Consider the following 23,425-nt stretch of genomic DNA (forward strand, 5'->3'; position numbering starts at 1 on the left):
GGAAACTGGGCAACTCAGGTTCCCTAAAAGAATTTGATTGATATGTGGGGTTTACCGTCCCAAAGCAACCATATGATTACCAAAGACGCTGCAGTGGAGGGCCCCGGAAATTTCAACAACCTGGGGTTCTTTAACGTGCACCCAAATCTGAGCACACGGGCCTACAACATTTCCACCTCCATCGGAAATGCAGCCGCCGCAGCCGTGTTTCAACCCCGCGACCTGCGGGTCAGCAGCCGCGTACTTTAGCCACTATACCACCATCCCGGGGTGTTCCCTAAAGGGAGCATATACATAAACAACTTGGTGTGCCTATAGAAACACTCACTCATGCACGCACGCTACCACTCAATAAAAGCACGTCGCAACACAAATTTGTGAGTGGTAGCATGTGTGAATGTATAAGCATTTCTAATGATGCCAAATTTCGGTAGATTACTTACAATATGACGAGTTACAAACTAGCTGAACAACTATATTATTAGGAATAAGATATGTTACTTTAATTTTGCTGTACATGCTGCGCCATCTCGAGGCGCGCTCGCAAAGCCTCCCCCCTCCCGCCCCCGCCAAGAAATTTCTGTGCTTGTCTCCCTCTCTCTGCATAAGACAAAATCGAAGAGAGTCCGAGAGAGAGCTGCGCCGAAGCAGGAAGATATACTTTTTTAACAAAATTTATGATGGCAGATAACGCCCGTCGAATGCTGCTTGAAGCCGAAATGAAATTCATTCACGTAAGATCATTCACACTGCCAATGTTTAAACGCTTGCAGTGTTCAAGCTTGGCCTTATTATCTATAGACAGAATAGAAAACTAAGGAGCAATCAAAAACACGGCATGTGTAACGACAGTTGGATGACATACGAAGTACACAGCAGGGAAAAGTTTTAATAACAAGGGGACAAAAGTACATATGAAAACATCAGCTGATGGAACATGTAGCAAAACAAATTATATCTATTCGTTACGAGAACGAAAAGGTTTGCAAAGGTAAGTCCCGTTTGTGGGTATGCGCCACGAGCGATAGTCTAGTAAGAGCAGGCCTCTATAAGATAGTTCACGATGTTCCTGGAGACGGGAAGACCTCGATTTGCGTGAACTTGGAACGTTTGACTGCCGTATCTGGAGCGGCCCAGCCACTTCCTGCAAGCCTCCCCTGAGGTTTCTGCAACCCTTCATTAGGTACTTGACATCGTAAATAGATGGAAAATACAACTTTGGCGTCTCAAAGAAGTCTGCCTCAGCTATGGGCAGGCTCCCTCCGGTCAGTGTCTTCATCATGTAACCGAAATCGTGGGCACTGTGAAAAGTGAGCCACTTAACTTCGTCAGAGAGAACAAGTCCTGAAGTCATAAGTAACTGGGCAAACTCAAACTCCTCAATGCCTTCCTCATCATGCCTGCGAAACATTACATCAGCCCTCACCAGGAAGTTGGTCGAGGCTTGCGCGAAAACGTCTTTCGACAAGCAGAACTTGAAGTTGAATTGCCAGGTGGAAAGGCCTTCCTGCTGGTTGCCGTTCTTGTAAAAAAAACTCAGACCCGCCTGGATAATCTTGAGAGAGTCCACGTTGCAACGCAGCGCTTGATATTGATAGTCGATGAGGCTCTTGAACTTTCGTACGATCTGCGCTATGACGCCAGGGAACTCAGTATCCATTGCGATGTAGTTGTACCTTTGGACCAGGCGCCTGATGGCGCAGCACTCTTCCTCGATTGCAGGCCCAAACATCGCGGATTTCGTAGGGATCGTCATCTATGGACAGAGTGCTTTGCCTGTTATTGGAGCTGCTGGAGCTTCTAAGGGCCTCAAACTCACTCATGGTGCAGAACTCTTCCTCGATCGCAGGCCCAAACATCGCGGATTTCGTAGGGATCGTCATCTATGGACAGAGTGCTTTGCCTGTTATTGGAGCTGCTGGAGCATCTATAGGCCTCAAACTCACTCAGCTCACTCAACGCTTCGCTGAGACTACACACGGTGGACACGCACGAAGGCATTGAATCCTAATCGCCAACGTGGAAGATGCGAATGGCATTTCTACCTCTTCAGTTAGCCTTCCAGAAGGAGACTTCTTACAAACTTCAAGCTGGTTAACTGGCGCGAAAACAAAATAATATTTCGTTTTTTTACTTTATTTGCCAAATTTTCCCGATTTTCACAAGTTGTCCTTGCTGACTGTTGTAAAGAAAAAAAAAGAGTAGTTTGTCATCACTTTATTATGAAAACGTTTGGTAAGTATTAGTGGCGCTAATGGACGGGCGGTTTCGTTTTCGCAGCTCTTTCAAACAATAACCGTATTGTAAGACTAAATGAAAGCAGTCGGCGAAGGTGTTTATTTTGCACTTTTAGTTCTGAGCGCAGAATTCAATGTTTTTTTGTAGCTTTAAGAAAAGAAAATTGGACAAGGGAGCACGAACGGGCTGCACTATATAAAGAATTACAAACAAAACTTACATAGAATCAATGATCTGCTTCTATGTTTTATGGCGCGAAACTGTAATTGTATTTTAAATTTAGTGTATTTTGTATAGTTTCGCGGTTGTCTCTAGTTGATTAAAGTATCCTGTGCACGCCTGTCGCCTGGACGGTGATGTTCCCACCCCCCATATTTGGATAGGGGGGGTTTAATTAAGGGCAATTATAAAAATTGGGTGTTTTCAAAGCCTTTAACAATTACCCCCCCCCCCACCCCCACGAAAGAAATCATAGCTACTAGGCTAATTTTGCGTGTGTACACTCTACTCTGCTGGCTAGAACTCTACAGGCTGTAAGACTTCATCTGCAGGGAAGTAGGGCCGCATGAGCTGTACCCAATCCCAGTGGTGTACCTCAGGGGTTGCGCACCAGGTCCACGCATCGCTTGCCGCACCTCGAAAAAGATTTCTGTCTACACCATCCGTTGTCCTCTTCTCTTTTGCGGCTAAGTCCTGCTATTTGGCCATAAATTTCGGGCTTTTGTTCAAGTCTTTGTTGGTACGACAATATACAGTATATACTTTGTTGCAATGCGAGGAATTTTTAATTACGCGCGAGAGGAAAAAATGAATTTTGGTATTCAATTGTAGCGCGTGAGGGTCGACATTAGGTAGCAATACGTTCGACAGAAACTCGCGTTACATTTGAATAAGTGCAGTAAAGAACGAGAACACTGGCAGCGAAAATGTTGTGTTGGCGTCATCGTCGTCGTGATGGTTCATAAACATCCAAATGCTTTGGCATCCTGCTGCGGGCGCCTGAGTCTCGTTTTAGAATAAACGAATGCACATGGAAAAAAAAAAACGTCCTCTTCGTTCGCGCAAGTGTGGAGATATGCCGAGCGCGCCTTCGCAGCAGAGTGGGATAAGGCAAGCTACAGTGCTCGATGTGCTTGCTTCATTCAGGTTGGAGACAAGCGCATCATCTGCTACAGCGGTCGCCCTTACTGATTCTAATCTTCAATGCGCGCACTGCCAGCGCGCAGATTTGCAGCCTCTTAATCATGAGTAAAGACACTTTGTACTGGACTTGCCTTCGCAAACGCTGTATCATTCGCAGATGTTGCTAGTTATAGGTTTGTAAGCCCATATTAACACAAGTAACCAAATGTGTCTCGCCTAAAGGTGTTAGAGAGAGAATAGCCCTCACTGCCTGAGCAGCCGCTGGACTGCTGGCTGTGGTTGAGAGGTTCACAGCCGTTTTAAATCGCCGAGTGCTAAAAACCCCACCATTCAGTTTCATTTCTAGCCAGTGTTATACCTATGTGTTTATTTATTATTTTTTGACACAGCATACAAACAAATTTCCCACCATCAGCAGTGATGTGTTTGCTGACGTGAGAACTCTGTGGTTCGCTGTTTATAGCTAAACCTTAAACCCGTTGTGATTCGCACGCAGGTTCCGAGGCTCCTGTTTTATGTGACTGACATATTGATCTTCTTGTGCTCTTATTGAATGTCCATTTAAAATATGGCGGCATTTCACATTTCGAGAAAGTACTGTCGAAAATACGGCAAGCATGAAAATGTCGTTGAGCAACCGCAGCGGACACGACTAATACACATGTGATGCTTCAATTTTTGAAAGCGAATCTCCATAAGCTCCCGCGATGTCCACTGTCGCCGCCGTCGTCGTAGCTAGCTCACAGTCGGACCGAAAACATTTGTGGCATATACCGCATTTGCAGCATTCATAGCACGCGTATGCTTTATATGCTTTGAAAACAAGGTCATACTCTGTCCGTCCGAGCATATCTGTCTGTCTGTCCGTCGACCCTTGTACTCAACTGTGTATCTTCCCGTCCGTCCATCCATCCGGGTGTCCGTCCATGCATCTATACGCACGTCCACCTTATCATCTCGGCGAGTTCAACGGTGCCATTTAGGACCCAGTTTCGCTCTGTGGGAACAGGCAGACAGACGTTGTCGATGTTATGCCACACGTTATATATATTTTGTCGGAATCTATTTTGGCATACGCGATCCAGAACAGGCGCAACCATTTCGTGCATGCTTGGTGCGTCGTCGTCTTCTTAGCGCTGGATTCTTCTGGCACGTACTGGCGCGCTGCAGGGCCCCCCTTCGAGCGAGGAATTTGTGACATGTTAATGTGGCCAGAAGCACACTACTGAGACGCGAAATGCACGCGGCGAGTATGGAAGTCGGAAGTGAATTTATTATGAGACGTTGTCGAAGCGTCGGTATACCCAAGTACTCAGTTTTAATTTGAAACGGTCGACGGAAACCATAGCTTCACGGACGTTGATGAGCAGCTTGACTTTCAGCGTCAACGCACACGGCATTAGGGCACTACCGACGACGCCGACGCAACAAGCGCGAGATGGTCGCACGTCTTCTGGCACTCGTCTGGGTTTCTGACAAACTATACAATTCGTGGGAACAGGCAGACAAACGTCGTTGCTGTGATGCTTCAAGCCTGTATATTTTTGTCGTACGCCATTTCGGCAGACGCGAACTAGAACAGGTGAAACCATCTCGTTTTTGGTGCGTCATCGTCGCCTTATCTTCACTGGATTCTTCTTGTATGTACTGGCGCGGAATATACAGCTCTATCATCAGCATGACGATAGTTATAGCGCGAGTACAAAACGACGACACAGAGACAAGAAGGACACGAAAGACTCTTGTCTCTGTGTCGTCGTTTTGTACTCGCGCTATCACTATCGTCATGCCATACCAACTAGCCCAAGCTGCCACACTTCTATCATCAGCATTCTTTTTGTGGATCAGCTGCCAATTTTTGCAGCGTTGCGAATTCCGCACTGAAATTGATAGCCTGCATGATACACACACAAAAAAAAGCATTCGGTCGTAATAAGTAATTCTGAGAAATTCAGAATAGTAATAATAGTAATTCTGAGAAAAGAGTAATTCTGAGAAATTATTTCACTCTATAAAAATAACAAAAGTTTCTAGTTGCCCTTCTTTTCCCGCAAGAAAACACTAGTCAGAGTTCATAATTGCAGTTCATTACAGACGCAACTATAATAATCTTCACACCTTCATCCATCAAAAGAAAAAAAAGAAATGCCTGCAACAGGGAAAGTATGATTTCCAAGCACACCCTTAAACCACAATCAAGTTATGATAATGGTTGAAACGCGATAAAACTATTTGGACTTACAAATGAGCAATCAGGTTAATATTCCACTAGTGCGCGCTATAGAGGCAGAACACGCAGTCAGAACCACCCACATGCCCCGCCGCGATGGTCTAGTGGCTAAGGTACTCGGCTGCTGACCCGCAGGTTGCGGGATTGAATCCCGGCTGCGGCGGCTGCATTTCAGATGGAGGCGGAAATGTTGCAGGCTCGTGTGCTCAGATTTGGGTGCACGTTAAAAAAACCCAGGTGGTCGAAATTTCCGGAGCCCTCCACTACGGCGTCTCTCATAATCACATGGTGGTTTTGGGGCGTTAAACCCCACATATCAATCAAATCAGAACCACCCACATAACTTGTAATAGTCTGATCCATTTTTGCATTGCTAGTTATATACACGCCATTTTAAGAACCATGCCAAAAGAATACCCAACGTGGCAAAGAAAAGGTGATAGGAAACAACAAAGCTTGCTATACTCCCGCTGCATACACGAGAGGCATTCATATGCCATATTCGATTTTATTGATATGTGGGGTTTTAGCGTCCCTGAACCACCATTATATGAGAGACGTTGTAGTGAAGGGCTCCGGAAATTTAAACCACACGGGGCTCTTTAACCTGCGTATGTCACCTCACACGCTTTATTCGCAGTGTCCATATGAGACTTTTTTTAGTATCCCTTGGGGGGAAAAACATCATCTATAGTCCTAGAATAGTTCGTGCGCCCCGCCGCGGTAGTGGCTAAGGCACTCGGCTGCTGACCCCCAGTTCACGGGATTGAATCTCGGCTGCGGCGGCTGCATTTTCGAAGGAGGCGAAAATGCTGTAGGCTCGTGTGCTCAGATTTGGGTGCATGTTAAAGAACCCCGAGGGGTCGAAATTTCTGGGACCCCCAACGGTGCCCCTCATAATCATATATCGTGGTTTTGGGACGTTAAACCCCACATATATCTATCTAGAATGGTACGTGCACTGTGGCACACAACATCCAGTCATCTTGCGGAACTCACCACGAATCAGACGGGCCTGGAGGCGACAGGCGCCGCCTACACGTTTACATAAAGCGGGGCGTCGGCTAAAACATGGCGGACACGCGAGGCAAAGCGGCGTCAGAGTGTAATAGTATACTGTAGCGGCGTCAAGCCTATAAAAGAATGGCGCCGCTCTAAGCGGGGGCGCGCGCATCGAGGCACTCTTCAAGCAACGAGACACGCTTGCCTTAGAGTGCTGACTTGGGATATATTTTGCCAGAAAGTGTTTCGGTAATACCAATACGCCTCATGCCATTCATGGTTCTGATATACGGTTTCTAACGTCACACTATATTGTAGTAAGACGGTAAGTTGGGCCAGTTGGTTAGGATTCATCATGAACTTACTTACAGCGCAACACCACAAAAAATACAGGACAGGGACTACTCCTGTCCTGTATTTTTTCTGGTGTTGCGCTGTAAGTTCACGATGTCACGCTATATATCGGAGAACACGGAACCCTGCGCTGTATTTCGGGACGATTTACAAAGGGCAGTATCATTTTACTGCCTCCGTAGGTTTCCTGACAGCCGAAGTCATCTAATGTAACGGTTTTCCGTCAGGAAAGTATACCTGCGTCAGATGCTCTATTATATGAAAAAAAAAGGCACATCCCACGTACCTGGGAATCGACATTATGCGAAGCATGCGGAGAGAAGAAGACCGTGTTGCATTTTTTTTTATTGGGCAACACGTCACGAATTGTCACTAAATATATGTACAGACATATATTGAATAGTTGAAGATGTTTGTATAACTAGTTGTTTGCACTTGCTTAATGATGCCAACTTGAACATGCGTATTAGCAACATTAGGAGCTGATAAGAAGCGCTGATGCTCGCGAAGATGCTGGCCCTGCACACTGCTACATAAATAAACTCCAGCGCATGGCACCTAACCACAATTGATGTTTTCCCGACGTGACGGTTGTATCGAAGGAGTAAATTTGAAATGTTTATAAAATTTAATAGGCAGCACTGCAACCATTATTGATGTTTCACGAAGATTGGCGTCTATTTGAAAAGTAGTTCCGAGACCTGGCGTAGCTCTGTGGTAAAATACTTCACTGCCACGCAGAATGCTTGGGTTCGATTCCAGCTGGGACCCTGACATTTGTCGGCGCAAGCGATTTCGGTATTTCTTAACACTCGCGCGTTAAAATTGCCTATGTGTGTTCTCGTCATTCCTGGGTAGATACTAAGTGTCAATCACATGTGGCCCATACCCGCACACCAGCGGCACATACCCGCCCGTGGGTATGCGTGCCACTGTGCGGCGGGAAGTGTTTGACGACGTACGCGACGGGATTATGACATTATTCATGTCTTGACCAGAGCGTCCTATTCGTCAAACCATCATGCCCTCCCATGCTGATTTTGGTTCACGCGAAGTTAAGGAGGTGACCACGAGGGCCCCCAAACGTAAGCGACTATGTAGATAGATAGATAGATAGATAGATAGATATCTAGATAAATAGATACGCTCATAGTTCGCTAAGAAATGCTTCGCATTTATCAACTGGTGAAAAGCAGATATAATATACTATAGGGCTACGTGAAAGGTGAAAGAAGCAGAGATGTGCGCAAGCAGACTTTCCGAAATTGCTAGTTGACCGGTACGGCTCGGACGTAAGCACTTTCGTGCGGCAGGTTATAGGAGATAATATGATCCTGGTAGACTTGAACACTAATTATAGCACCACCTCGTTATAACAAATTATTGGCACTGCAAAATCAAGAATGATTACCTGTAGCTATAGCCTCTAAGAAATAAACACTACCAAAAGTATGGAAAAAGTTGACCCCCTACTCGGCCAATCCACTGCATTCGATATGTCAGGCCCAGAGGACAACGACAACAACAAAACTAAAGCACAGCAGAGCTGGTCGGCATTGGACTGGTACTACCTGGCTAGATTATAGGCACGCGTGCGTCCACACCCCGATGCGAGAAGTGTTCACGTGATCAAATTGTGAATCACGAGCATTGGCCACGTATTGGTATTGAGCAGAGTAGAGGAGAGCAGAACGTTGAACAGTGGCACACACCCACACTGGTGGATGGCCAAGGAACCGGGTAGTTTAAAAAATGAATTCTTAATTGATTGGGTGTCTCTCTCTACTTCGTCCTCGCTCTGTATTTCTCTCTTCCAATTTTTCTATCCCTTTCTTTCTCTTTCTCCTTTTGTTTCTCTTTATGTCTTGACCTTTTACCTTTTTTGTGTCTCTTTTTTTAGTGTTCTCTCTCTGCACTCGTTCTCTCGCTCATCCGAGTTATTGCATTCCACGCCGGACAAATCGGTGCTGCGGGAGACAGTGCGTCGGGCACGTGTTAGAGGAAAGAAGCAGGTGACAGAGCGAGCGAACGCCTGCATGATGATGACAGGTTTTGTCTACATCACCAACTGGCCGAATGGCGACTGCCATTTAGCAGTACAGTTCAAAGGTCTTCGCCCCGCCCGATTGCGCCACTTATGCCAGAGGCTAGTTTTTTAATGCCGCAACTACTAAAAAAAGCAATACGAAAAGAAAAAGAAGCTTATAGCTCTATATAATGCAGCGTGCTCGTGCTCGTATGCATGGGCGTCGGCAGGGAATGCAAAAGGGGCACCTGCCCCTGTCAAGACACACCAGCATTAGGCCCAACCGAAGCTACAACAGCGCTTTTCATCCCACCCGGCTGCTATGTTACACCAGCTTGTAACCCCAAGACACAATTCTGCCAACTCTCATGCTCGTATATAAATGTGCTGTGTATACGATCTCTCTCTCTCCTTAGGCAGCGCTAGTTCTTGCGATGGTGAAGCGCTGCAGAGCGGACAGAAATTATCATACGTAACCACGTGCGATAACGAAAGTTACCAGAAATCATCATCGTCAACAGAAATTATCATGATATTCATAGGCTTCGCTCCCAGAACACGTAAGCCAATTTTCCAGGCAGGGATGCAACATCAATGACGGGGGAGAGAACGGCTAGAGAGAGGGAGAGAGAAAGATAAAAGAAAAAAAAAACTGAGGGAGAATTTTTTGAGGGAGAGGGGGGATTTCTTGACGAGGCGACTTCCGAATTCTTGTACCCACGATCCGAGCACGCTATCAAAGCATAGTAAGGAGCGGGAATGGAGGAGGACATACTTGAGGATGAGCGAGAGGGAAAGAAGGGTAGCACGAGAGGAAAAAATAGAAGGTAAAAGAACGACTTCAGAGAGAAGGAATGGTAGAAGCCCGTGCGCTGACAGCCATCAGGGCGCGTTAAAGAAGAATGGATGATTCGAAATTTCGTGAGCCCTTCAACCCAACGTCTCTCATAACCATGTCGTAATTTTGGAACGTAATGCCCCAGCCATTGTCATTATTCTAATAAATATAGAAAGAGTGAACGCAAGGCATAGAAAGAAAGAACGACAGAGAAAGGAGAATTAGGATGAAAGAAAACGATAGCAAGAAACACAGAGAAAGTGATATATAAAAATATATTAAAAAAGAAAAGACCACCAGGCGGAACGCGTAGCACCTGTCACAGTCGAAAGCTGCAAGAGCCGCCTTTCGAGAAACCGTTGCAGACTCTCTTGAGGTAACTAATGCACATGCACACATGCAAATTGTAATTTTTGTGAAGTAGGGAAGTCGCCCAATATGCATTTTTTCGTCATTCCGCGGAAAGGCGTAGTGGCCGCTACACATCCGTAAGCCATTATGTGCACTTGGTGCGGTGGCTGATGACGACGAAGAATTATGGCTGAGCCCTCTGAAATGGGTTGAAAGTATAATATTCGACGATCTATTTGTTGCATAATTCGCATTGTGTGACACCTGGCTGTCATTCCACTTATGGGCGTGTGCATGGTTACCCTAGGGAGGGGGGGCGAAGGTTAATAGCAGCTACCCCTCCCCGGATACCTATTATTTATGAATTAAATATGGCAGGGGCGGACCCGACGACTCATTTGGGGGGAGGGGGGCGAGGTCCTCACTTTCTTGTTTTTGGTAGCTCCAAAATCCCGTCATAGCATAAACACTATGTGTGAGTGTGCCGCAGACAAATGCAATTCGACAATTTTAAATGACGGCTCCCCAACTTTTCTCTGCGGGCATAATTACTCGAGTTGCATCGATGTAACCATGTGTTCCCAAGATCTAGTGAATGATGTGGTATGGAGAACGGATGTAGAAACACGTGGGAGTGACCATTTTCCCATTCTAATAAATCACCGCTACTTGCGAAATGACGACATCAGACACTACAGCAAACTGACGAACTGGAAAGCTTTTCAGTACCGCCTAACAAACCAAAATAGTGAACTCACGACCGTTGAAAGCTTTACCGTACTTCTGCAAGATAATGCGAATAAATGTACAAAGAAAGTCCCGATTCCAAAAGACTATGCTGCAGTTGATGGAGTCTATGAACGTCTAAGAGCCATCAGACGACGTTCAGAAAGGGTATATCGACGATGCGGAAGTTTAGAAGCATACAAAAATGCCCAGAAAATCCACAGTGTAATGCGCAAACGACTAGCAATTTTAGGTAAACGACGCTGGCGTGATTTTTGTGGCACGCTCTCTCCCCACACATCTGTTCCAAGAATTTGGCTTGTAATTCTAACATTTAGTGGCCCTGTATCTCAGAGCTTCCCATTTCGTGCTCTTGCTGTAGCCTTGGACAAACCGGAAGCTGTGGTAGCAGATGAATTTCGTCAACTTATCAGTAGGCCCGCCGCATCACAATGTGAAGTTAACGAACTTCAATCTCAATTTAGAAGGAGAACCACTAATGATTGTAACACAGCATCGGTTTCTCGGAGTAATACTTGATAGGCAGCTATCATGGGCACCTCACATAAAGAAACTCAAAAACGAGGTCAATACGCTATAGTGAATATACTCCGTAGAACTGCTGGAAAATCATGGGGCGGATCTGTATCATCCATACTCGCTGTTCACAATGCTTTAATACGACAAAAAGTTGCATATTCTGCAGCAGTCTTACACGGCCTTTCCCGCACTTCAGAGGAGCGACTTCAAAGACTATTAGCTAGGGGACTGCGCGTCTGCATAGGTGTTCCACGAGAGACTTCCAGCAGCCTTGTCCTAGCAGAGACTCGACAACCACCCTTTCCAGTCATGAGAACAATTGAAACATGCCGCCATTTTTTTTTTCGCTTACAGACGCAACACAAGGACCACCCATTAGCACTGGAGATTTTACTAAAAGATAAAAGCAATGCTCATAACGATCTACAGAGTAATGTACATATATTACCCGGAAATGAATTTTTGAGCTCTGAAATGGACTATCCTCCATGGCTGCTTGCAATACCAAGCATTGGATTCTCAGTGGACGGCATTATCAGAAAGAAAGACATGTTCATCCAAGCTGCTCAACAACTAGCACTTTATCAGATACACATGCGGTATCCAGGGTACATACACATTTACACAGATGGCTCAAGTACTATAACGTCTTCAACATCAGCATTTATCATAGCACAGCTCAATATTCAGGAATCATTTAAATTATTTCGCATGACGTCATCTACTACATCTGAGATCTTCGCTATTCTGTGTGCTCTAAAGTTTGTAAACTCGGTAGCAGACGCTAGAAAATGAGTACTTTTTAGTGACTGACAGGCCGCATTAAGATCACTCTCCAGTACAAAGAGGACAGTAATAAGTGATAGTATGACATATGAAACGCTGCAAGAGCTCATCAAAGCAAAGAAGGCGCAACTTGAGATCAAATTCCAGTGGATACCTGGTCATTGCAACATTTCTGGAAACACAGCTGCCGATGAAGCAGCACGACAAGCATATCGTAAAGACGTTACTGTTTCTTTACCAATTTCGAAAAATGAATTGCGTAGTATTATAAAGAATACAACTTTCAGAATGAGCAAAACTGCTTGGTTTGACCAAAGTACAAAGAGCTGCGATTTATATCACATCGATCCATTTATTGAATTCAAAATTACGCTGACATTAGATAGAAGTATGAAAACTCCAATTCACCGATTGAGGCTAGGCACCGCATACACAAAACATTTTTTTGCGCAGAATCGGAAGAGCTGAAACTCCCGAATGCGAATGTGGATTTATAGATGAAGACCTTCTCATAGACTGCCCACATCATGACACGCCGAGACGCCGTCTTAAGTCCAAACTGTTGGTATTAGACCGCAGACCGTTTAACATGAAGAAACTTCTGGGCCCGTGGCCTACTGGAGTTTTACAGTCGCACGCTTTAAAAGCATTAACACGTTTTTTACAAGACAGCGGGATTCCTGACAAGTATTAAGAAATAACGAACTTTCATTTGTAACACATGTACTTATTATGTATAGTATCATGTGACACCCATCATGTGTGTGTTGTGAAATGAATGACGTGTCGACTATTATGTACACACGAGCGAATGCATCTTTATAAGGACCAGACGTGGGCTCTGCTGTTTTGTGCTGGTGGACCGAATATTAACAAGGGACATTATCACAGACTTCATTCATTGACTTTCGAACATTTCCTTACCATTATGTTGTGATATGTGCGTATAAGTGTGTCTTTGCATATCTGTGCCCGAGTTTTTATTTTCCATGCACTGCTTTGTATGTTTTGCTTCAAGATACGTGTTCAAGTTTCACTCAACGGCTAAGGAGTAGCCGGCGCCATAATGGTGCGCCAAGATCTCCTTATATAGCATATCAATAATAAAAAAAACTGTTAACGTGGGCTCACAGTGGTCCCACTCAGTTATAAATGATGATAAGAGGTAAATGACAAGCACTGAAAAGAGAGATAAAGGGGGTGCTCACAAAGATTTGGGGGGGGGGGATTTCCCTACCATCACTCCTCTGGACCCGCCACATAATGTATGAGGCCGACTTTACGCCCCCACTGAGCTCCCCCCTCCGTGCACACGCCTATAATTTTACTCCTCTATGACGCTATATTACGTTTATTAGAACAATTTCAACTCCCTCATGCAGGGAGTTGAAATCGGAAATGAATTTGGAAAGATTATGTTCACCATCAGCCCACACGAAGAATATATCATCGAGGAAGCATCGGTAGAATATCGGTTTGAATGGAGAATTTTCGAGGAAAGGAATTTCCAAAGAGGCCATGAAAATATTTGCGTAATTTGGGGCCATTTTGGTTCCCATGGCAGTTTCGTTTACTTGTAGGTAATGTTTTTGGTCGAATTCAAGGTTATTATGTTTAAGTAGAAGACTTATGAGCACCTCTAAAGTGCTTTCGTCGAACTCACTCGTCGATTTACTTTTTCCATAGGCGGCGATTATGGCTGCGATTCCCTGCATCCTTCGATAACATTCACGCACACGTATTCGCAGAAGAGTGTTCACTTCCTGGATGTCACTCAGTGGCACCACCATATCTACTTCGCTGTATAAAAAACCAACAGACCGTCAACAGTATCTGCATTTCCACAGCAGTCTCCCCCATCACTGAAAAACAGGTGTTCCTTACTCTCAAGCCCACAGATAGAGACGAATTTGCTCAGAAATCACGCAATTTGACACCCACGCAAAGGAATTGAGAGCAGTTTTCTAGCGTCAAAAGTACCCCGAAAAAATTATTGACAATGCAGTTGAGTGCGCTCGCTCTTTGGACCGAGAATCAACAATGGGAGAAAAAGGCGGAAATAAAGATATAACTTCAGGGGCAAATTTAATCCTCACATACTGCGCCGCCGCCCCTTGCTTGGGTGAATTCCATACTAACCCGCCACTTCAACATACTTAAACAGCTTAGTCGCCTCTGCCGTTTTTCAGACTCCGCCCAAGGTGGTTTACCGAAGAAATAAAAACCTGAGAGACTTACTGGTCAGGGCGAAAACACACAAATCCGACCACCATCAGGGCTGTAGACCGTGCGGGAAACCTCGCTGAGGGTGTGCACACACATGGTGACCACAGATACGGCCGAAGCCTCCAGTTCAGACTATGCGTACAAAATTAAAGACGACCTTAGCAGTGACTCAGCCAATGTGATATACAAAATTCGCTGTGAGGTGTGCAAACAGGAATATATTGGACACACGGAACCCGCGTTCCGTTTGCGTTTCAACAACCGCAGGGCACACGTAAAGGGCCTCCCCAATTTGCCGTTCTCCAAACATATCAACCTTCCTGGTCACTCTTTCGAACGCGTAAGTGCCATATTCCTACAATCCGGCTTCCAGAACACACAGGAGGGAGCGCGAACAGCGGGAGTCATACTTCATAAAGAAATTCAGATCACTTACCCACGGAATCAGCGAGAGCCCTGGGCGACTGACGTGCCTCCGCGAAGTTTCGTGAAACACAGAAAGTGAATTACTCAGTTAATTTATTTATACATACGTGAAGTCGCACACATAGGATGATCAATATAGCGCGTGATGATAAACGAATTCGATGCTACGGCACCAACCGACTTATTTTCATTTCTAAGTACTTTTTATTATTTTTTTGTTTCCGTCTTTGTTTGTTCACCCTTTAAAGAATACCCATTCATTCATTTTCAGTATGACTGGCTGTACACTTTTCTGCAAGAGAGGGCAGATGGGGGAGGGGGAGAGCGCACATTAGCTTTCCATCGTGGCCAATATTTTCCTAAAGCTGGAGTGGGTCGTATGCTTGTTGTGCGTGTGTGTGTGTGTGTGTGTCAGGGGCGGCGCCAGGGGGGGGCAAGGGTGGGCTGGAGCCCCCCCAAAATTCTCGCCTGCCCCCCCTATGCCCACCCAAGTGCCCGGAAGCATATATTGAAAACCTAAGGCCCGTTTAGATTGACCCGACGAGGGCGCGTTGAGTCGAAATAAACAGGTTTTCTGGACTCGCCCTCCCCATGTATAAGCGGACGCGTCGGGGCGGAGAGTCGTCGCGGCGAGTCCCGTCGACCCGGAGACAGGGGGTAGGTTCACCGAACTCGCCGCGCTCAGAAAGGGCATGTATAACCGGTCGCGCTGAGTTGACGGCTCGTGACCTCTCCCGCCCCTCACGGTCTCCACTTCGCCATCACTCCGACGTTGCTCTTTCTCTGTCGGCCGGTACGCGCGCGCTAGGCACGATGACATCCTCGCGGGCTCCACGCACCATGTGGACAGATGATGAAATAACGACGTTGCTAGCTTTAGTCAACGAGAAAAAACCGAGTGATTTGCTCCAATCCTTCAAGGAAATATAAAAAATAGCAAATTGCTTTCATTTTTAAGCATAAACGAGGAACAATAGAAATAGAGGTGTAAAATTACGGCAAAATGGTATGCGGCCGTATTAATTTTTACGTAAGCCGATAGAAATTTTACTCAAAAATGTATATTGCATTCCAATTGAAATTACAAGCTCTCAGATTAAAAATTCATCGTGTAAGGATCTCACTGTCCAGTCTAAAAGCCACAGAAATCAGATTAGCCAAACAGGGTGAGCGTATGAGGCAAGAGGAACACGGTGCACTTAATTGTGGTGGAACTGTACACTTTGTTCCAACAATTGATGAGGGTCTTTAGTCATTTTCATTAAAAACTGCTTATTGTTTTCAATTTAAAATTTTCAACGAGGTTCAGGGCGCCGCTTAATTCGTATTAGCGACAAGCCACAACTATTGCAAAAAATGACTCGCGTGTAGGGCTTCAAAGGATTTTCCACAGCATCAGGTACACAAATGAAAGGCGTTACAAACTATGAATCACGGCGAATTCCTGGAGAGACCAGCCAGGGGTGAACAGGGGACGGTGCGTCAGGCTGCGGATACGCCTGCGGCGAGCGCTGTGCCGCAACAGAACCACTGCTGCCATCGCGTTGTGCAGTGTTAGCCAAGACACCAACACAACCATTAAGTACAGCTTGTACAAACTGAGAAAAAATACCAAGACAGCCATCGCGGTGGCGGAGTGACAATTGCGTAAACAACCGCAGCCCACAGCGGCGAGAGCGCAGGCTTGGAGGAGAGGAAACCGGCACCGGAAGACGGGCTTTCGGCTCGCCTCGACGCAAAGCGTCGCTGCGATCACCGCTCACCTCAACTCGCCCGTGCGAGTTCATAAACTCGGGCGCGTCGAGGTAAGCTGAACCCGCCACTCAACTCAGCCCGCCCCCATCGCGTCCATGTACACGGGGCTCTAGTAGGAGCATAGCTAGCTTGCCCCCCCGGAGGAACTCACTTTTCGTGGTTGCCCCCCCCCCCCAGTAAAAACATCCTGGCGCCGCCCCTGGTGTGTGTGTGTGTGTGTGTGTGTGTGTGTGTGTGTGTGTGTGTGTGTGTGTGTGTGTGTGTGAACCTCGTGAACTTCAACTCGATCCATGTGTGGGATAAGAGTAAGCAGCAATGTGTTTCACGTTTTTCCCTTTTCCTTGGTCGCCTCCGCTGGCGGCGCATCTTATCTATCCCCAAACACCGCAAGGATTACCCGCCCGCTTCCGGTGGCTTTCCGTCGCTCCTTTCTAGTTCCTCTCCTTCTTCGGCTTCTTGTTGTCTGTTGCTACCTCGTTCGCCCGTTTGTCTCGTTTTTTTTTTCTTTTTTTCCTTCTTTTTTTTTTTCGTTTTGGATGCCCTTAAAACTGTGAGGGTGGCCCTCTGCTACGGGAACTTGTATCATTTCGCTTATATCCACCGAAGAAAGCTGGTCCACCAACCGAAACTGTTAGGATTAAATAAATATTTTATTGTTTTGTTCCCTATATATATATATATATATATATATATATATATATATATATATATATATATATATATACATGCACACGTTGAGTAGAATGATATTACTTGGCATATGCAAGTGGTATGCACCAACTTCAAAAATCGCATTCCTGTAGTCACTGCCAACGCACGGCAAAGCAGTTGCGCGGTTGCGCTATATTCAACTCTGGTTGCGCTGGTCGTGCAGTAGTGAGACCCGCTCAAGTTTGCCCGCCGACGCCAGCGCTTGCCTTTCCCCTGCCAGTAGCGTGTTGCGACCCTTCCGCTCCCTTTGTGTTCCACGCATTTGCGAAGCGCGCTCTGCACGTGAAACGTCCCTCGTTCCGCGATGTCACCCTAACAGAAAGGGGCTGCGTTGTCAACTGTCACAATAACCATGCAAACACGAAGGGGTCGACTCCACCAGTGAAATTCTACCGATTCCCAAACCGATGGTACGAAACAAGCAGACGACAGGAATGGATTAAAGCAGTGCGCCAAAAAAAAGTAAGAAAACATTTTAAAAATTAAAATTAGCAGGCACACAATGCATTTATTATAACGGATGATAATTCCTGCGTCACCGTTCCTCTTATCTATTGAGTTACTGGGAGATGCGCGTCCCCATTTTAAAAGTATAAATTACCATAATACTTTCCACTTCCTTCTTTAGAGCAATGTTAAAAAATTGCGATGAAATGTGTTTATGCTGCTACTATTATTGAATATTGTAGGGGACGTAGTAGTTGAAGCTGTGTTCACATGTGGTATTGGTGATGTGTGGTTATATATTTTTTATATCTACGCAGCGCCAATGGAAGTGTGTGGTTGCCAAAAGCTTGGACAATGATTTGTAGCAGACATTTTGTGGGAAACTGCAAAAATGACTCACATCTGCACCCGTCTTATGTGCCGACAGTGTTTCCAGTGGCTTAGAATAAACGGGCACCTCGCACAGAAACGGCGCAGAGGTATGATAGGCAGTGAACCACACAACTATTTGCGAATTTTAAAGCATTTTCTGAGGAATGTTGATTTCTTATTTCAAGCTCAGCGAGAATTCGTTTCGCGTATGTGCAATTATCAAGTAAAGCTAAAATAAAAGGGTTTTAAACAAACATGACACTTTCACACCACCACATTTTAGGGGTATCATTGGAACGCGGTTAGCAACAAGCACATTGCTTTTTTGATAGTTTTCATACAAAGTAAAAATGATTCAAGCAACATACAACGCAAAATGTTTAATCAATAAGTTTTCACTCGTAGCTATCTCCGTGAAGTTCTCGTATAAAATGTTTCTGTGCACACAGATGGACACAATTGCTAGTTTTTTTAATGGGGCGTTTTGCCATCGTACATGTTTTCATAGAGTTTGGTTTCATATGCAGTACTTGTTTTATTTTGTGAATGTAAGGTGTTACTAACAGGATCACGGAAAACCCTCGTTTTCAGACTTCTTGTACATTTTATATTAGAAGATTATAAAAAAATTATTATCTAGCGCACTACAGATATGCTCAGTGTTGATCACCGTACAGTATCTGAATAAAAAAAAAACAACAACGTATGAACGTTGTTGTGAACGGCACGATCTCATTTCTGCCACAACCTTATTTTGCTTAGGTGGAAGCGTCATTCTGTGAGGGCAGCCAGATCAGCACAAAATTCCGTGGAGCAGGCTGTGCCGCAAGGTATTGCTCAAGACGACCCAGCAATTCAAGATGAAAAGAACTCTGTTTTCCTCGATGTCTATGACACGCTTTCAAGTGACTTAGAATATCTAGAGACGCCAGCGATGCAATTACATTTGCCGCTGGAGATGCGAAGCTCCCGTTTGAGTGGACACGACCACAACAACTACGAAAAAAAAAGAAAAAAAAAATGCATTCGCCGTTGTTACACGCCCATTGGCAGACACAGTGAACTAGTTGTCACTGAGCGTGCAGGGGCAGCCAGAACAACACGGTGCATTTAGTGACCAAGATAAAATGCCTTTATAACAATATGCTCTTCCCTTGCAGATTAGACACACACAAAAAGTTTCTCTGAAAGCTGGGCTCTCATCATGATGGTACGCACGCTGTTCGTGAACTCGAAGTACCCGCGATGGGAACGGTGATAATGCAAAGAAGGACACGCGAGATAGATGTCAATTTTTGTTGTGGGTCAGGAAGAAGCCCCAAATAGACGATTTATTTTTGAAGTGCTGTGTATATACCCCACGATAACTTGGGTGGGTGCTAGTAAATTAAGGTATCCCAACTAATAGCAGTCACAGCGCAAGAGCCACTTAACCTAAAGCACGAAAAGCGGCCTGATCCATGCATTCAGTAACAAACATAGTGCACAGTACACACAGCAACCGAAATAAAATAGGTATATAATAATGAACGTACAAAAAGTTGTATTCACCTCCAACTCCACGTCGTAAACAGCGTCGTCTTTCACTTGCGAAACGCACTTCGCTCTGACGAGGACGGCGTCGCGTCTGCTACAACTTCCTTCGCATGGGCTACATGGTTGAGCAGACGCTGCCTTTTTACCGAATTGCTGCCACGAAAAAAATCCTTCATTGCAACGCGGAGGCGCGCGCGACGCGAAACTCTCAAAAACACGTGCAAAACGTGTGCAGCGTGCGAGCAAAACAACGCGTTTTCAAGGCAGGTTGAAGGGGACTGCGGAAGGGTCAACATTCGAGTAACCAGTGACAGCGCCAGGCTCTGCAGCGCCTCCCTCGGCGTGGGTCTCCCGCCCGTGCACGCACCCGTGCACGGCGGAGGACAGCAGAGCTGTGAGAGAAGTGCCTCAGCGGATGCTGCGCAGACGTGTCGGACGTATCTGACGTATCATGAAGCGCACGTTGTTACGTCCATTCCATCATTTGTGGCCACCGTGAGGACTCGCGGCGGCTCATGTTACGCGCTGTCGTCAGCATAGCTTCCTCAACCCGAAGACCCGTGGTAAGTGTTATTTCTTTGAGTTGAACTCTGTGTGTTATATATAAACTACTGCTAGGTTCGCTGCTCAATCGGTTGTTCAGATTGTCTACGACTTACGGCTGAGACGACGAACCACGCCTGTCTGCAAATCAAGTACTTGCATGCGTTGCGCGGGGGGGGGGGAGGGGGTGCTAAGCGCGCGCGCACACACACACACACACACACACACACACACACACACACACACACACACACACACACACACACACACACACACACACACACACACACACACGCACGCACGCACGCACGCAGCATGTGTGTTGAATGTTATTCATGCAACATCATACCATTCATGTCTTGATATTTCATTTATAGCAGCAGTTTTTTCATATAATGCGTGCTCATTGTGGAATACTTATACATCTCGGCGAGATCTGGCCAACGAGTGTTAGTTTTATGCAAGCAAATATGGTATATGTCATGATGTGTGTCATGTCAGGTAAATTGTTTTATGTGATGCATATTGAGATATTCTACCTGAATAGATGACTGAAATCACATTTTTTCATTCAATACATGAGATGCTTGTGATTTCACTCCTTTCATATTTCTGATTATTGTTTCCACATTATTATCACATATACACCTGAATATCTCATTTGTATCATTCTTGTCATGACAGACTAGACGACATGCATGTCATGTCATGAGCTGTCATTAATGTATATCATGCAGTGTGGTAAATAAACAACTGCAGTAGTATCTCACCATTTGTGCCAAGAAGTGCATGGCATGCTTGCCATGGTGTTTTTAAAACATTTTACTGTTTGTTCCTAATCTACTCACGTCATTTTATGGAAATTTGTACATATATATAGTCATCGGACGAGCACGAGAACCCGGAGACGTAGGTGGCTTGATCGTGCTTTACATGACATGCATTTCAAGACATTCTATTCATGACCCTCCACTAATTTTTATTATACACTCACATCACCTAGGCCACGGAAATTTTCGTACATATTGTTTAGCATAGATGGCATGATCATGAGTTTTATTATGTGTAATATATGTGATAATCTTGTTGTGACCCACCACTGATGTATCTCATACACTCCAGTCATTTGGATAAAATATCAGCTTAAACGGGGAAGGAAGGCAAAATTGATGAAAAAAAAGCTATAAATTCTGACACCTTTTCTTGGCAGGTGTTTAGATCAAGTGGCACTTTCAGGTATGCATATCTTTGGATATGCAACAGAAGGAATTAAATATCACACCAAACGTGCTTGCCCCATGTCTCTGCTTACTTGGCGTGCAAGTTTCTTTTTTATACCTTGTGGCATTTACTGGTATTTGAACAATGCGTAAATGTATTTACATGATTAATAGTGTATTTAGCTGAAATAATTCCTTCAGTGATTCGGTATGGGAACAAAAGGGGTCATGATTGTCGTGAAAGTTCACTTGCGAACAGATGTCTATGCGTTCCCCCGTTGCCATACTTGTACTTTGCTTTCATGTGCTGCAATTTCTCCCCTTTTAGAATGCCCTCTTATGCTGTTTATGATGAAACCAGACAACAACAATGTCAAAGATAAAGACCTCAAGGCTCTTGGTGTCGATGCAGGGATGTTCTATAATCCTGTGCATTCAAAGCAGGATGGAGCACAACAAGATACAAAAGCACATTTTCAAGCATCTGCCAAAAACAAGAAGGAAAATCGAGGAGAGTGAGTCAAACAGCTTCAATAGTCTGGTTGAAGGGAATCGTTGTGAGGATTATTCAGCAGAAGCATTTCAGTCTGATTTTTGGTAAACTAAAAGTTCACTCTGAGTTTTCTCATTTTACTCGAAAGCACTACTTTTGGTCAGAAAAGAAAAATCTTTGTCACAACTGCAGGCTTCATGTGGTCGTTTATTTGAATTGCTCTTGAATGCCATGGGTCCCTGCTGAACTGAATAAGATGTTTGTCGACTAGAATCTTATTTTTTATTAAAGCTCTTCTTTCAGGATAATTCCTCAAATTCAAGTCTTCAATTACACGCACGGCACACATGCCCAACAACTGCCAAAGTTCTGACCAACTAGCCTGACTATATCCTCTCATATTTCTGTTTGATTGATTGAGCATACACGTTGTTATAAAACTTGGCCACCCTTTTGAACCAAAAAGAGCGACCAAGGGATTAAGGGTGCCCCGCCGCGGTGGTCTAGTGGCTAAGGTCTAGTGGCTAAGGCTGCTGACCCGCAGGTCGCGGGTTCGAATCCCGGCTGCGGCGGCTGCATTTCCGATGGAGGTGGAAATGTTGTAGGCCCGTGTGCTCAGATTTGGGTGCACGTTAAAGAACCCCAGGTGGTCGAAATTTCCGGAGTCCTCCACTACGGCGTCTCTCATAATCATATGGTGGTTTTGGGATGTTAAACCCCACATATCAATCAATCAAAGGGATCAAGAGTGCATTGCTAAAATAAGCAAAGCTCTGTGATACGGAGAATTGGAATGCTTCGTTCATGTTGAAGCAATGCATGATGGCAGAAAGCAGCATTTCATTGTGTAGATTTTACTGAATAGCAGTAGAGTCAGTAAAATATTATGCTAGGCAAATAATCATATCAAAGATCAATAATAAAAATATCTGGGCTGAATAACATATGTGAACTGGGTCTCCAAGTCACTGCAAATTCAAGATATTGCCACGTCTAGCTGATTTGGCACATTCACAGGGCTGATCATCAAGCATACAAGTTCTATAGAATGGTGAATAGCTTGGGGACTGCAGTTCAAGAAATGTGCACACCCACCCCCATGGCCTTGAAAGGCATTGGCTAGCACTCCCAGGACCAGACGTGGATCTTGCTTTCTCATCTAATGTGTAAACCCCATTATTTCATATTGTGGATGTGTTTAGACCAAATGTTTAGTGCAACTCCAAGGGATGTGTTTACGGGCATATTAGAATATGCTTTTTTTTTTTATTAGAAGACGCTCTTCTGCCTGTGACATATTATTCAGTGATCCACTGCAAGGATGATCCCAGCCACATTACTACACAGGTGAGCACAGAAGCTTTCACATTTTTATTACTAAATGCACTTTAGCAAACGCATAGCCAAAGTGACCATATATTCAATGTGGGCAACAAGTTTAAACAACTGTGTGTTGAAAGTT

The 23,425-nt window shown here is 45.0% G+C and overlaps 2 pseudogenes; both read right to left on the bottom strand.

Moving 5' to 3' along the window:
- The window catches only part of LOC142776329 (CCR4-NOT transcription complex subunit 7 pseudogene), a 32,663-nt pseudogene extending 12,811 nt beyond the window's left edge, over nt 1-19,852 (bottom strand).
- Nucleotides 870-2,146, bottom strand: LOC119183422 (CCR4-NOT transcription complex subunit 7 pseudogene; annotated as a pseudogene).
- Nucleotides 19,853-23,425: the final 3,573 nt, after the last annotated feature.

This window comes from Rhipicephalus microplus, chromosome X (genome assembly GCF_043290135.1).
Source record: "Rhipicephalus microplus isolate Deutch F79 chromosome X, USDA_Rmic, whole genome shotgun sequence".
Classification (NCBI taxonomy): domain Eukaryota; kingdom Metazoa; phylum Arthropoda; class Arachnida; order Ixodida; family Ixodidae; genus Rhipicephalus; species Rhipicephalus microplus.